Source organism: Amblyomma mixtum, chromosome 10 (genome assembly GCF_055824585.1).
Source record: "Amblyomma mixtum isolate Tamu chromosome 10, ASM5582458v1, whole genome shotgun sequence".
Classification (NCBI taxonomy): domain Eukaryota; kingdom Metazoa; phylum Arthropoda; class Arachnida; order Ixodida; family Ixodidae; genus Amblyomma; species Amblyomma mixtum.
In genome coordinates, this window is record NC_143021.1 from 1,934,988 (window position 1) to 1,947,096 (window position 12,109).

The 12,109-nt window shown below is 49.0% G+C and overlaps 1 pseudogene; it reads right to left on the minus strand.

Annotated features, from left to right (window-relative positions):
* Positions 1-2,078: 2,078 nt before the first annotated feature.
* On the minus strand, positions 2,079-3,256 carry LOC149324981 (uncharacterized; annotated as a pseudogene).
* Positions 3,257-12,109: the final 8,853 nt, after the last annotated feature.

Below are 12,109 nucleotides of genomic sequence, written 5' to 3' on the forward strand. Positions count from 1 at the left end.
TCTGCTGCGAATCACAGTCAAGAGGTAGGCGTGAAAGCGCATCGGCCACGACGTTTTGCGATCCCTCTATGTCGAAGTTATTATACAAAAGCCGAGCTGACCATCTGGATATACGCAAAGGTCGGCGTCCTGTACCGGCAGCTGAAAGTAACGTCACCAGTGCCTGGTGGTCCGTACGTAACAAAAATTTTCTACCCCACAAGTAGACGTGCCAGCGCTCGCACGCGAAGAGACAAGCTAGGGCCTCACGTTCCCCAGCGGAGTACTTCCACTCAGCAGGAGTCAGGGCACGTGATGCGAAGGCCACCGTGCGTACGCTGTCACCATCGCGTTGCTGAAGAACGGCTCGCAGACCCTTATCAGAAGCATCTGTCGTAACAATTACATCAAGGTCTGGGTTACACATTTATATGACTGGACTTGAAGACAAAGCTGTCTTAACAAGCTGGAAGCTACGCTCAGCCTCATCATCCGACGTGAACTGTTGACCAGAGCGCAGGAGCCTTCTAAGCGGCTCGACGAGATCAGCAAATCGCGGCACAAACCGAGCATAGTAACCAGCGAGACCCAAAAATGACCTCAAAGTGGCAACATCGTGAGGAGCAGGCACTTTGACAATAGCGTCAAACTTAGACTGCAATGGTGTGAGCCCTTTTGAGCTCACCGTATGCCCTAAAAAGGATAGTTCTGAAACAGCAAATGTGCATTTCTGGTTGAGCTTCAAACCTGAATCACCAATGCGTTTTAGCACCTGGTGTAGATTCTTGTGGTGCTCCTCACGTGCCTTGCCCCACACAATCACATCATCAATGTAACAAAGTACGCCTTTACAATCTTTCAAAATATGCTGCATCATTCTCTGAAAGCCTGAAGGGACAGATGTAAGGCCAAAACACACTCTTAAAACGAAACAATCCTTCGTGTGTAATAAAGGTGGTTAGTCCCAGACTTTCCGGAGTCAGTTCTAGCTGGTGGTATGCCGACGCTAAGTCGAGCTTTCAGAAGCACGTTCCTCCAGCTAGTTCATGAAGTAATTCCTCTGTATGCGGAAGAGGAAAAGCATCGGCAAATACTGCCTTGTTCACTTCACGTAGGTCCACACACAACATAATTGAACCGTCCTTCTTCCTCACGACGACGATCGGTGAAATCCACTCCGATGCATCGACAGGTGCAATTATATCTTCGGCCAGCAGGCGTTGTATCTCTACCGATACCTGTTGCCGTAGCGTGAGCGGCAGGCGTCTGAGTTTCGCAACGACTGGTTTCACAGATGAACGGCATTTAACATGGTGAACAAAGCCTTTCACATGCCCTAACTGTTCCGTGAACAAGTGCGCAAACTGGTGCGTAAATTCTGAAGGCAGTGAATCAGGGCATGCCACCTGGCAGCAATTCAAGGTTGAGCCGTTGATAGTGATTCCCAGGCTCCGAACGGCATCAGCCCCAGCAGCGAAGTGCCCTTGGTTGTGACATGAAAAAGCACACTGGCTCTGTTTCCCTTGTTAGATACGTCAGCAAGAAAGCAACCGCTTAACTTGATTTGTTCTCCGGAATAGTTACACAAATTGGCAGTCGGCGGTCGTAATGAGTACGTGTCGGCTAGATATTTGTGGTAGTGCTCTTCACGGAGCAAAGAAACCGTAGCGCCTGTGTCGACAATCAACGACAATCTTATCTTCCCGATAGAAATGTTGGCTCGAATATCTTTCGCCGACGCATTACGGTCACCGATTTGAAGTACCGTGACGGCGTTGGCCTTCTCGGGCTTTCGAACGGCATTTCTTTTTCTTCGATTTGCACATGCTTGAAAAGTGACCAATTTTTCCACAAGAGTGGCAACGCTTGTTCCTCGCCGGACATGCAGTCGAGTTAGCCATATGCGATGACGAGCCGCACCTGTATCAACTTCCTTGCTCAGAGTCTAACCTTTTTCGCACATCTTGAATCTTGTTCACAGTGCTATGCGCGAATTCCCCGAGCTCTTGTTGTGTTTGCTCAATTTGCTTCCCGATGTCAACAGCACGCTGCAATGTAAGCGAAGACCCTTCATAAAGCATGCGTTCACGTGTTGTTCGTTACGAAGTGCCTTCCAGTAATTGGTCTCGAATCATGCTATCGGTAGCACTGCCAAAATTGCAAGTAGACGCAAGGTCCCGAAGACTGTTTGTAAATGCTTGAAATGTCTCACCAGGCAGTTGTCTTTGGCGAAACCGGCGCCGCTCCACCAAATCATTCGTAGCGCTTGCGAAATGCGTATCCAGTGCAGCAAGCGCGTCCTTGAACTGGTCCACCTTTTCCTTAGGAGAGTTTCAAATTGGGCTAGTTGGTGGTTGTTATTCTCGTGCATTGTTTTTGTTTTTGTCTTGACAATGCCTATATATACATGCACTCAGAAATAAACTTGCAGTTGATAGTTTGCGCACATCTGTTCTGTGTCGTCCCTGATTGTGTCCAAGTTCCTTCGTAAGCGCAACAATGCACGAGAATAACCACCTTTTCCTCCTTGTCCACCTTGTCCTCGGCCTTGGCGTCCGCAGTCACGTCTGCTTCTTGTGCAAGGATGCTGTAGAATACTCGCTGGCCTTCAACCCCGAGCGAGTTTAGCAGAATTGCCTTGCAACGCTTCGGCTTCAGTTCATCGCCGCCAATGGCCTCCAGGAAATTCAGGAATGCGCGTTTCTACTGCTGCCAAGGCACAGCCGGGTCACCGGGTGCAGGCAAGAAAGGGGGCGGTGCTGGGAAACACCCTAGTGACATGGCCCCGATACTGATCCTCGTCGCCAATATGTGGTGTCTGGTTCAGACCAGACGCATGACACGGGACCACGCAAGCTCAGTATGCAAAAACCCTCTCCTTAATTCGTCACAGTTAAGCCACTTATATAGGAAATCATATTGAATGACGATGACGATATGTACACTGAAAGAAACGAAACTGAAACAAGAAAGAAGGATACAACAGAAACGAGTGAAGACGACGAGCTAAGGCAAGTCATTGAAGCCCTACAAGATGGACACAGCGTAATGGGTCAGCTAGCTCCTTTCGAAGCTGAACTATCATGTGTGGAAGGCGTACGGTTGCGTGGTTCTAGAGTTCTCCTTCCGAAGTCCCTGCGACTTCGCACACCATAGCGCACGGAGGTCAAAAAGCACACCAAAACCCACCCTCAGAGGCGTTCACTAGAAGCGCTCGATGGGCATGACACCGTTAGGCTGCTCGAAAAGAGAGGGTGGACCACAAAAGCGCTCGTAGAAAAAGCCGTCGCCCCTCGCTCATACATAGTCCGTACGGAAGACGGGAGTCAGCCTCGTCGCAACCGTCAACAACGAAGAGTTCGGCCCATCACAGCCAACCATTCCTGACTATAAGGAAGACTGTGCTAACGACTGTGCTTCTCTTCCAGGCTGTGCGGCACCACTACAGTCCCAAAGCAACTGGCACACTACAGTCCCAAAGCAACTGGGACCTCAAGTGGGACGATCAAGCTCCGGCCGCCCACATACCGCAAGGGTACCCTGCGCCAGGGCAACAAAGTCCTCCGGAAACCACGAATTCCCAGCCGGACGACGCTGGGCTTCGCCGGAGCACCTGGCTAATGAAACAGACCACCCGCCTCGCGTATCAAAAGGACTTTCATCAAATTGCTTGAATCGATCAGTGCGGTTGTAATCACCTCGTTTGTTTTTCTGTTTCTAGAGGGAGAAAGATGTATCGGATCTGGCAACCATGGTCCTGAGTGTTGGCAACCATGCTGTGCAAGCCAGCCAGCCGGGTTGCTGATAAAAGAGCGCAAACGCCCAATAAAGACCACTGTTACTCTGCACCTCGAGCACAGCGGTTGTCTGCGTCGCATGCTATCCTGAATGACACAGTATTTACACGTATAATTACAGTCGTAAGAAATTTGCATTTTAGCGCCACTTTTGCTCGCGCGAGGAGGACAAAGCATCTCGTGCACAATCTGAACACAACAACAAACGAAACAAAACACTCTTAACGCCCGTGTGGAGACGCCAGTTCGAACGCCCTCATGTGTTTGATCGGCATCTCGTGCGGCGACAAGCGACAACGCCGGTAGAAGAGACGCTGACGCGGTGCCGAACAAATGCTGCCTTTGTGATTCGGTCTTTACGGCGACTGCCCCTGAACGTTTGCTGAAGCGAACGTGATTTCGGTTTTATCTTGCCTAGTTTTCTTCACGCGCATTTCTTTTCAGTTTTGCATCATTTTATTAGCGCCTGGTTGTGCACGGCACAGTAGCTGATGCTGCTGCGCCGTGCATTTGCGAATGGAGTTCAGTTTTCGCTTCTTAAAACAAGCGTAGCTGCAGGCTGTCACAAGCAGAGAAAAACTTCTTACCTAGTTGTTGGAAGGATGACAGCTTATCTTGCAAAAAGTGGAGCGATGAGTTGAAAGCTATTGCTACGTGGTAGTTTCAAAAAATGCCTTCTCTGGAAAATTTACCATGCCTTCGTTATTTCACTCTCCCATTTTCCTTACTGAACATGAATAAATCGCCAACCAAAATAGCGTAATTTATTACTGACTGCATTTGCCATCTGATTTGGCGCCAAGTTTCTTGCGAAGCTCTACAGCTGTCTTTTCCGCGCTCATGGCTGCGCTTTGGTGGACGCCAATGAGTTATTGCTTCCGTATCACTACCGCGGTTGTTGTATGGCGCTCAAGTAACAGTTGTTGCTGGGCTAGTTGGTGCATTATTCTTCGTACAAAAGTTAGCGCAAAACACGACACTCACAAGAAAGGTGGACAGGACAACGCGCTACTGACAACTGATCCTTTATTGGAAAGAAACACGTAATGCAGGCTTCCCATAGTCTGTCCTGACAAGTGTGGTGGAGTCGCTTCTTCATAGCATAAAAGGCGTGGAACGAAAGCGCCCTAAGCTTGTTGAAGAAAGAATTAAGCCAGAAGTGGTTCCCTACTCTCACCGCGTTGCCCATAATCTAAAAAAAGTTGCATCTAAGTTTAAGGTTCCAGTAGTATTCTCCACCCCTCTAAGCTAGCCTCGTTGTGTCCTCGTGTAAATTCGGAGAAAAGAGGAGAAAAATCCTGTGGAACCAGACATACCTGTAGTTACGTGGAATGCAGTGAAAGGGTTGAGTAAAGATTCTTCAAAGGAAGGTTCGCAAACCCTTCCTCTAGTTAATTCGGCGTGAAGGAAGACCAGGAGGCGTTGTTTCTCGTAGATGATGACAAATATAAGAGAAGCATATATTTACAACATATACAAGGAGCAAAACTGGAAAACAGCAGACATGAATTTACAAAGGGAAAAACAAACTGCGCTACTTTACTCTTCGACCCCGCAGGTTAGAGCCTAGTAGCAGAATTTTACATGCTAAGCATGGAGCCCCAGCTCAGGCTGGTCTCCATCCGTTTACTTCGGTTTTTATAACCGTAACAAACAAAGAAATGGGGCGGTCATTTTAAGTGGCCCGCCCCAAGCATCAATTCTCCAATCATTGACCTACCCCGTGGGTTGAGCTCAGCCTCAAACCCAGGGGCTCGCTAAGAACATAAAGAACAAATACAACACTACTCTCTCGTTGGACAGAGCATGCACGTCCTCTCCCGTTGGGGGTCTCCTTCTGACCTGTCCCAAGCAGACCGCCGCCCCCCCCCCCCCCCACCCCTTCTCCACTCGCACTGCTCGTCAAGATCTTGGTACAGATGCGTACCCCCTGTCCTCAGTGCTTAAACAATAGATGAGAGAGAAGCCGGTACGGCACAGACGGTGGGGCGTTCGGACAAGCGTGATCGATGAGCGGGCGGATAAAAGTGAGGAACGCATGTCGTTCCCCACGTCGCCAAAAAATGCTCGAATCGTGCTTTCCTGGGCTCTCTCTGTCAGTTCGGCAGATCAGCTAGGAAATGGTTCCTGTTTTCTCCCACAAATTGGCAGAGACATCGTGAAGATAACAGTGCGTACCAACTCCTTACTGCACTGTGCTTGGAGGGGCTTTTGTTCATAATGGGACAGCCCCTTCCGCGGGGGCAGCGCCCTGCACCGTGGTAGCTGGAAAAGAGCGTTGACCCTTCAAGGCCGCTGTGGGCCATCAGGCGCCTTTCCGACGTTAGCGTATGCATAAGGGGGGATAGGGGTGGGGGGCGCCCTGAAGGTAGCGGCGGTGCTGTCGTTCACAATGGACAGCCACCGCCGCGAGGGCAGCACCCTATACAGTAGTTGCAGCTGGAATTAGCAGAGTATAATCTAGCTTGCTATCAGCTCGTTTATACTTACTAACAAAAAGGCCGCAGCACGTTTACCGCCCGCACTGTCGGTCCTCCCGGGACACAGTTTCTCCGGGTTACCTCGACGCTTCGAGAACCATTCAAAGCAAAAAAAAAAAGAGTATAAAACACAACACCGGTGCATGCTGGCGTACAGATCTGGCAAATATACGGCCACATTACACTGCGGAGAGTCCACCTTCTTGCGCACAGACACACACCGCTTCACTGCATTGTTCACAGCGGTTCACAAGTCCGCGCACAACACTCATTAACACAGCTGAGGGTTCTCATATAGTACACTTTCACAAGTCTCGTCATCACCACACAGTTCCGTGGTGCACCAACCACGTCGGCTGAGTGGGAACATTCACGCCTGTCTAGGCCGGCATGGTGGTACCGCTAGTTCCTGACTCCCATGTTAAATTGGGGAGCCTGGATAGCGCATCTGCATTTCCATTCTTAGCGCCCTTTCTATGTTTCACCGTTATGTTATAACGCTGGAGCGCCAGCGCCCACCTAGCCAATTTTGCCCCATGTGGAGTGCACGTTGTCAAGTATGCCAGTGGGTTGTGATCAGAGACGACATTTACCACTGCGCCAAAGAGCCAATAATCGAACTTTTTCAGAGCCCACATAATAGCAAACGCTTCGCGCTCTATGGTCGACCACCTCGCCTGAGTCGCATCGAAGCGATGACTTGCCAACGCTATAGGCCTTTCATCGCCCTTTTCAGTCATTTGTGCCAAGCATGCCCCGGCCGCCGTCGCTGATGCATCAGTGAAAAGCCAATACGGCTGATGAGGTTGTGGAGTGCTCAACGCCACTGCTCTACAAAGCGAGTCTTTCAAGTTTTCTAATGCGCGCTGCGCATCTTCTGGCCACGGGATCAAGTTGGGTACGCCCCGCTTTGTCAAGGCCGTTAGGGGACCAGCTATTTCAGCGTACTTGGGTACATATTCCCTATAATATCCGCACAGTCCCAGTAAGCTTCGCAGCTCTTTCTTTGTATTCGGCTGCACTAGGCCTTCTATGGCGGATATCTTTTCAGGGTCGGGAGCATGCGTCCCTGAACCCACTATGTGTCCTAGATAGCGGATGTGAGGCTGTCCCACTTGACATTTCTCTGGGCTAGCCTTTAGTCCCGCCCTCCTAAGCAGCCAAAAGATGGTATCGATGTGTTCCACATGTTCCTGCCAAGTATGCGAGAAAATCGCTATATCGTCCAGGTAGGCAGTGGCGTAGGCTTGGTGCTTAGATAAAAGCGTATTGACCATTCTTTGGAAGGTCGCTGCAGAGTTTTTTAGCCCAAAGGGCATCACTGTCCACGCATACTGCCCCTCATGGGTCACAAATGCGGTAAACGCCTGGCTTTGCGGGTCCATCGGTACCTGCCAGTAGCCACGCCTTAAATCCACTAGCGTGATAAACTGCGCCTGACCAACCCTAAAAATTAGCTCCTGGGAGTTAGTCATTGGGAATGCGTCTGAACGAGTCCCTGCATTCAACGTTCGGTAGTCAATGCACATTCGCACTGACCCATCTTTCTTACCCACGCACACAACTGGGTGTGCGAATTCACTCTCTACAGGATAGATTAAACCTAAACTAAGTAGCTCATCCACTTGGCGGCTCACTTCTTTCTTGAGCAGTTCGGCCACTCGATAAGGGAACGCTTTCTTTGCTTTGAACCCCTCTTCTAAATCAATTCGATGCCTTCCTACTTTCGCCCGTCCAGGCTTGCCATCGAAAAGTGCATGGTGTTTTCTGAACAACCCCCGAACTTCGTTCTGCTCCTGCTCACTCAGGTGGGCTAACTTTTCTAATGGTACTATGTCCTCGTCTGGTGGAGGTGGTGCAACTCGTGGTGCGCACTCTACTTCCCCAAACTCATGGTCTTCATCAAAAACCACGCCAATATGGCTGACCCTCGCGTAGTACGGTCTCATTCGGTTCGCGTGCACCACTGATCTTTTTCCTTCTTCCGTTTCTACCCAGTACGAATGCTGCCTTTCGCAACCAATGACTGTGGCAGGACCAAGCCACTTAGGAGCCATCTTAGTGGCGCGGTCTGTGTCGAAAATGAGCACTTGATCCCCCACATTAAAAACTTTATTCCGCGTTCTCCTATTGTAAGCTTCTGCGTAACTAGCCTGTCGCGCAGTGCTTGTGAGTCCAGCCACATTGGCCGCTATCTCAAACTTCTCTTGCAGCTGTTTTAAGTACTTCGCACGTTCCTCCCTGAGCGTTGCTGGTACACTGACTTCTCCTGCCCACGTTTGGCGAAGAACCGTAAGCGGACCTGTCGGATTTCGACCATACAACAGCCGAAAGGGTGCTACGCCCGTGGTATCGTGGGGAACTTCGCGGTACGCCCACAACACAAAAGGGATCAGCTTGTCCCAATTTTTCGGGTCCTTTTCTATCACGTGAAATAGCATGTTCTTTAGTACCCGATTCCACCTTTCCACGGTCCCGTTGCTTTCAGGGTGTTCGGGGGTGGAAAATCTAGGGGAGCAACCTAATTTTTCTAGCATCAGCTGGGTGAGTTGAGCCTTGAAATTTGTTCCCTGATCCGAACAGACCGTCTGAGGAACCCCTGTTCGACTGAATATCTCCAACAGAGCGTCACATGCAGCCCTTGCAGTCAGGGAACGAAGGCACACGACTTCAGGCCATCTCGTGCATAAATCAACCACGCACAAAGCATACTTGTGACCCCTGCCAGATGGCGTATCAAGAGGCCCTATGACGTCTACATTGACAACCTGAAAGGGGTGTTCAGGTCTAGTCAATGGGGTAATGGGTATGTTGTCAGTGTGACGCCGGTCTGAGCGGATTTGGCACCCATGGCATGACTGGCAGTACGCCGAAATCTTTTCCATACCAGGCCAATAGAAGTCATACTTTCAGGAGAGCAAGCTGCCGGGCTAGTTGGTGAAGCATGTTAAATTGAATTCAGCGCAAAAATACAGACAAGGGACAAAGAGAGACACACTGAGACGTTCACGAGCGCTAACTACCAACTGTTTATTCATGCGGAAGTACAGGGGATATATAGGAAGGGAATGAAGAGCATGCGCGTAGCGAGGTACAGATAATGCACATCCGTCAAGCAATCGAGTTAATCAAAAAACGAATCTAAAAAAGCACATTCAGATGAGTATATGTGTACCGACGTGTCACTGACACAACGTTCGGACAGCTTTCTGATATAATAAGCTTCTAAAACGAGCCTTGCCTTATCATTACCGCTCTTGCCAAGAATCGTGGTCTTCTCTAATCCCGCCCTACATTTACACGAAGCAAGGTGCCGCACAAGATTCACATTCGTGTCGTTATTTTCTATGTTTTTGGCATGCTCCCGTAGCCGGTCATTAATACAGCGGCCAGTTTGGCCAACGTATGAAGCCCCACATGAGAGGGGAATGCAGTACACCACACCTATTGCACATTTGGCGTAGGCGAACCCATGTTTTTTGTTGCAGCCCCTGCCGGCACAACCAGTAATGCGAGGGCATAGCTTGGACAGCTTGTTTGGAGCTGAGAATACCAAGGGCACGTGATGCCTGCCAGCCACTTTTTTGAGGTTGTGAGAGAGTTGGTGTACATAAGGGACCACCACCGGCTTAGAAGAAGGGGTTTCATGTCTTTTCTGGGCGCCTTTATGCTTCTGCAGGAGGGTTTCGGCAACAGCTGAAATGACCGGGCCAGGGAAGCCTGCTACTGAAAGTCGCGAAACCTGATCGTTCAAACTCTGTAGCATTTTATGTGGGCAGGATTTTCGAAGCGCAGATTCCAGGCAAAGCGACGCAATAGCTCGCTTTACCACCTTGGAATGAGCGGAATCAAAGCTGAGCAACTCTTTGTTGGCTCGGGGGGAGTACATCCAGCAGGTATGGTCTCGGCAGAACGTGAGCTTAAGGTCTAAAAAACGCAAAGTCTGACTTTCAGGTAGTTCATGGGTAAAAACTAAACCTTTCCACAGTTGATTAAAAGTAGATAAAACCAGTGAAACAATATGGTCAAGGGATGTAAAGTTCCCTGACCTTAAAATAATTAAAAAGTCATCAACATATCTAAAAACTTTAAAAACTGGCCCCCCTTGAAAAGTCCGTGCAAGAAGGCGGTCAATTGAAGATAAAAATATGTCACATAAAATGGGAGCTACACATGAACCGATACAAATGCCCTTACGCTGCAGAAAAAACTCGTTGTCATGAGAGATAAAAGTTACTTGCAGGTAGTATTCTAGTAATTTTAAAAAATTGTCTACCGAGATACCAGCTGAGTTCTGAAAAGCCACAGCCCCCGAGCCTTCAATGCTTTCTCTGACCGAAGCTAACAGCTCAGCATGTGGAACAGAATAGAACAAGTCTTGGATGTCAATGGAAAAGGCTAAATCCATCCGATCGTTATTCTCCACAAAATCGGCAACTTCTTGTGACTTCTTTATCAGAAAGGGGTCATCAACAGGAATGTGCTTAAGCTTGCTAGCGAGAAGGGTTCATGGCAGCACAACGTCAGTCGTTTTTTGCTCAGCAAGCTTAAGCACATTCCTGTTGATGACCCCTTTCTGATAAAGAAGTCACAAGAAGTTGCCGATTTTGTGCAGAATAACGATCGGATGGATTTAGCCTTTTCCATTGACATCCAAGACTTGTTCTATTCTGTTCCACATGCTGAGCTGTTAGCTTCGGTCAGAGAAAGCATTGAAGGCTCGGGGGCTGTGGCTTTTCAGAACTCAGCTGGTATCTCGGTAGACAATTTTTTAAAATTACTAGAATACTACCTGCAAGTAACTTTTATCTCTCATGACAACGAGTTTTTTCTGCAGCGTAAGGGCATTTGTATCGGTTCATGTGTAGCTCCCATTTTATGTGACATATTTTTATCTTCAATTGACCGCCTTCTTGCACGGACTTTTCAAGGGGGGCCAGTTTTTAAAGTTTTTAGATATGTTGATGACTTTTTAATTATTTTAAGGTCAGGGAACTTTACATCCCTTGACCATATTGTTTCACTGGTTTTATCTACTTTTAATCAACTGGGGAAAGGTTTAGTTTTTACCCATGAACTACCTGAAAGTCAGACTTTGCGTTTTTTAGACCTTAAGCTCACGTTCTGCCGAGACCATACCTGCTGGATGTACTCCCCCCGAGCCAACAAAGAGTTGCTCAGCTTTGATTCCGCTCATTCCAAGGTGGTAAAGCGAGCTATTGCGTCGCTTTGCCTGGAATCTGCGCTTCGAAAATCCTGCCCACATAAAATGCTACAGAGTTTGAACGATCAGGTTTCGCGACTTTCAGTAGCAGGCTTCCCTGGCCCGGTCATTTCAGCTGTTGCCGAAACCCTCCTGCAGAAGCATAAAGGCGCCCAGAAAAGACATGAAACCCCTTCTTCTAAGCCGGTGGTGGTCCCTTATGTACACCAACTCTCTCACAACCTCAAAAAAGTGGCTGGCAGGCATCACGTGCCCTTGGTATTCTCAGCTCCAAACAAGCTGTCCAAGCTATGCCCTCGCATTACTGGTTGTGCCGGCAGGGGCTGCAACAAAAAACATGGGTTCGCCTACGCCAAATGTGCAATAGGTGTGGTGTACTGCATTCCCCTCTCATGTGGGGCTTCATACGTTGGCCAAACTGGCCGCTGTATTAATGACCGGCTACGGGAGCATGCCAAAAACATAGAAAATAACGACACGAATGTGAATCTTGTGCGGCACCTTGCTTCGTGTAAATGTAGGGCGGGATTAGAGAAGACCACGATTCTTGGCAAGAGCGGTAATGATAAGGCAAGGCTCGTTTTAGAAGCTTATTATATCAGAAAGCTGTCCGAACGTTGTGTCAGTGA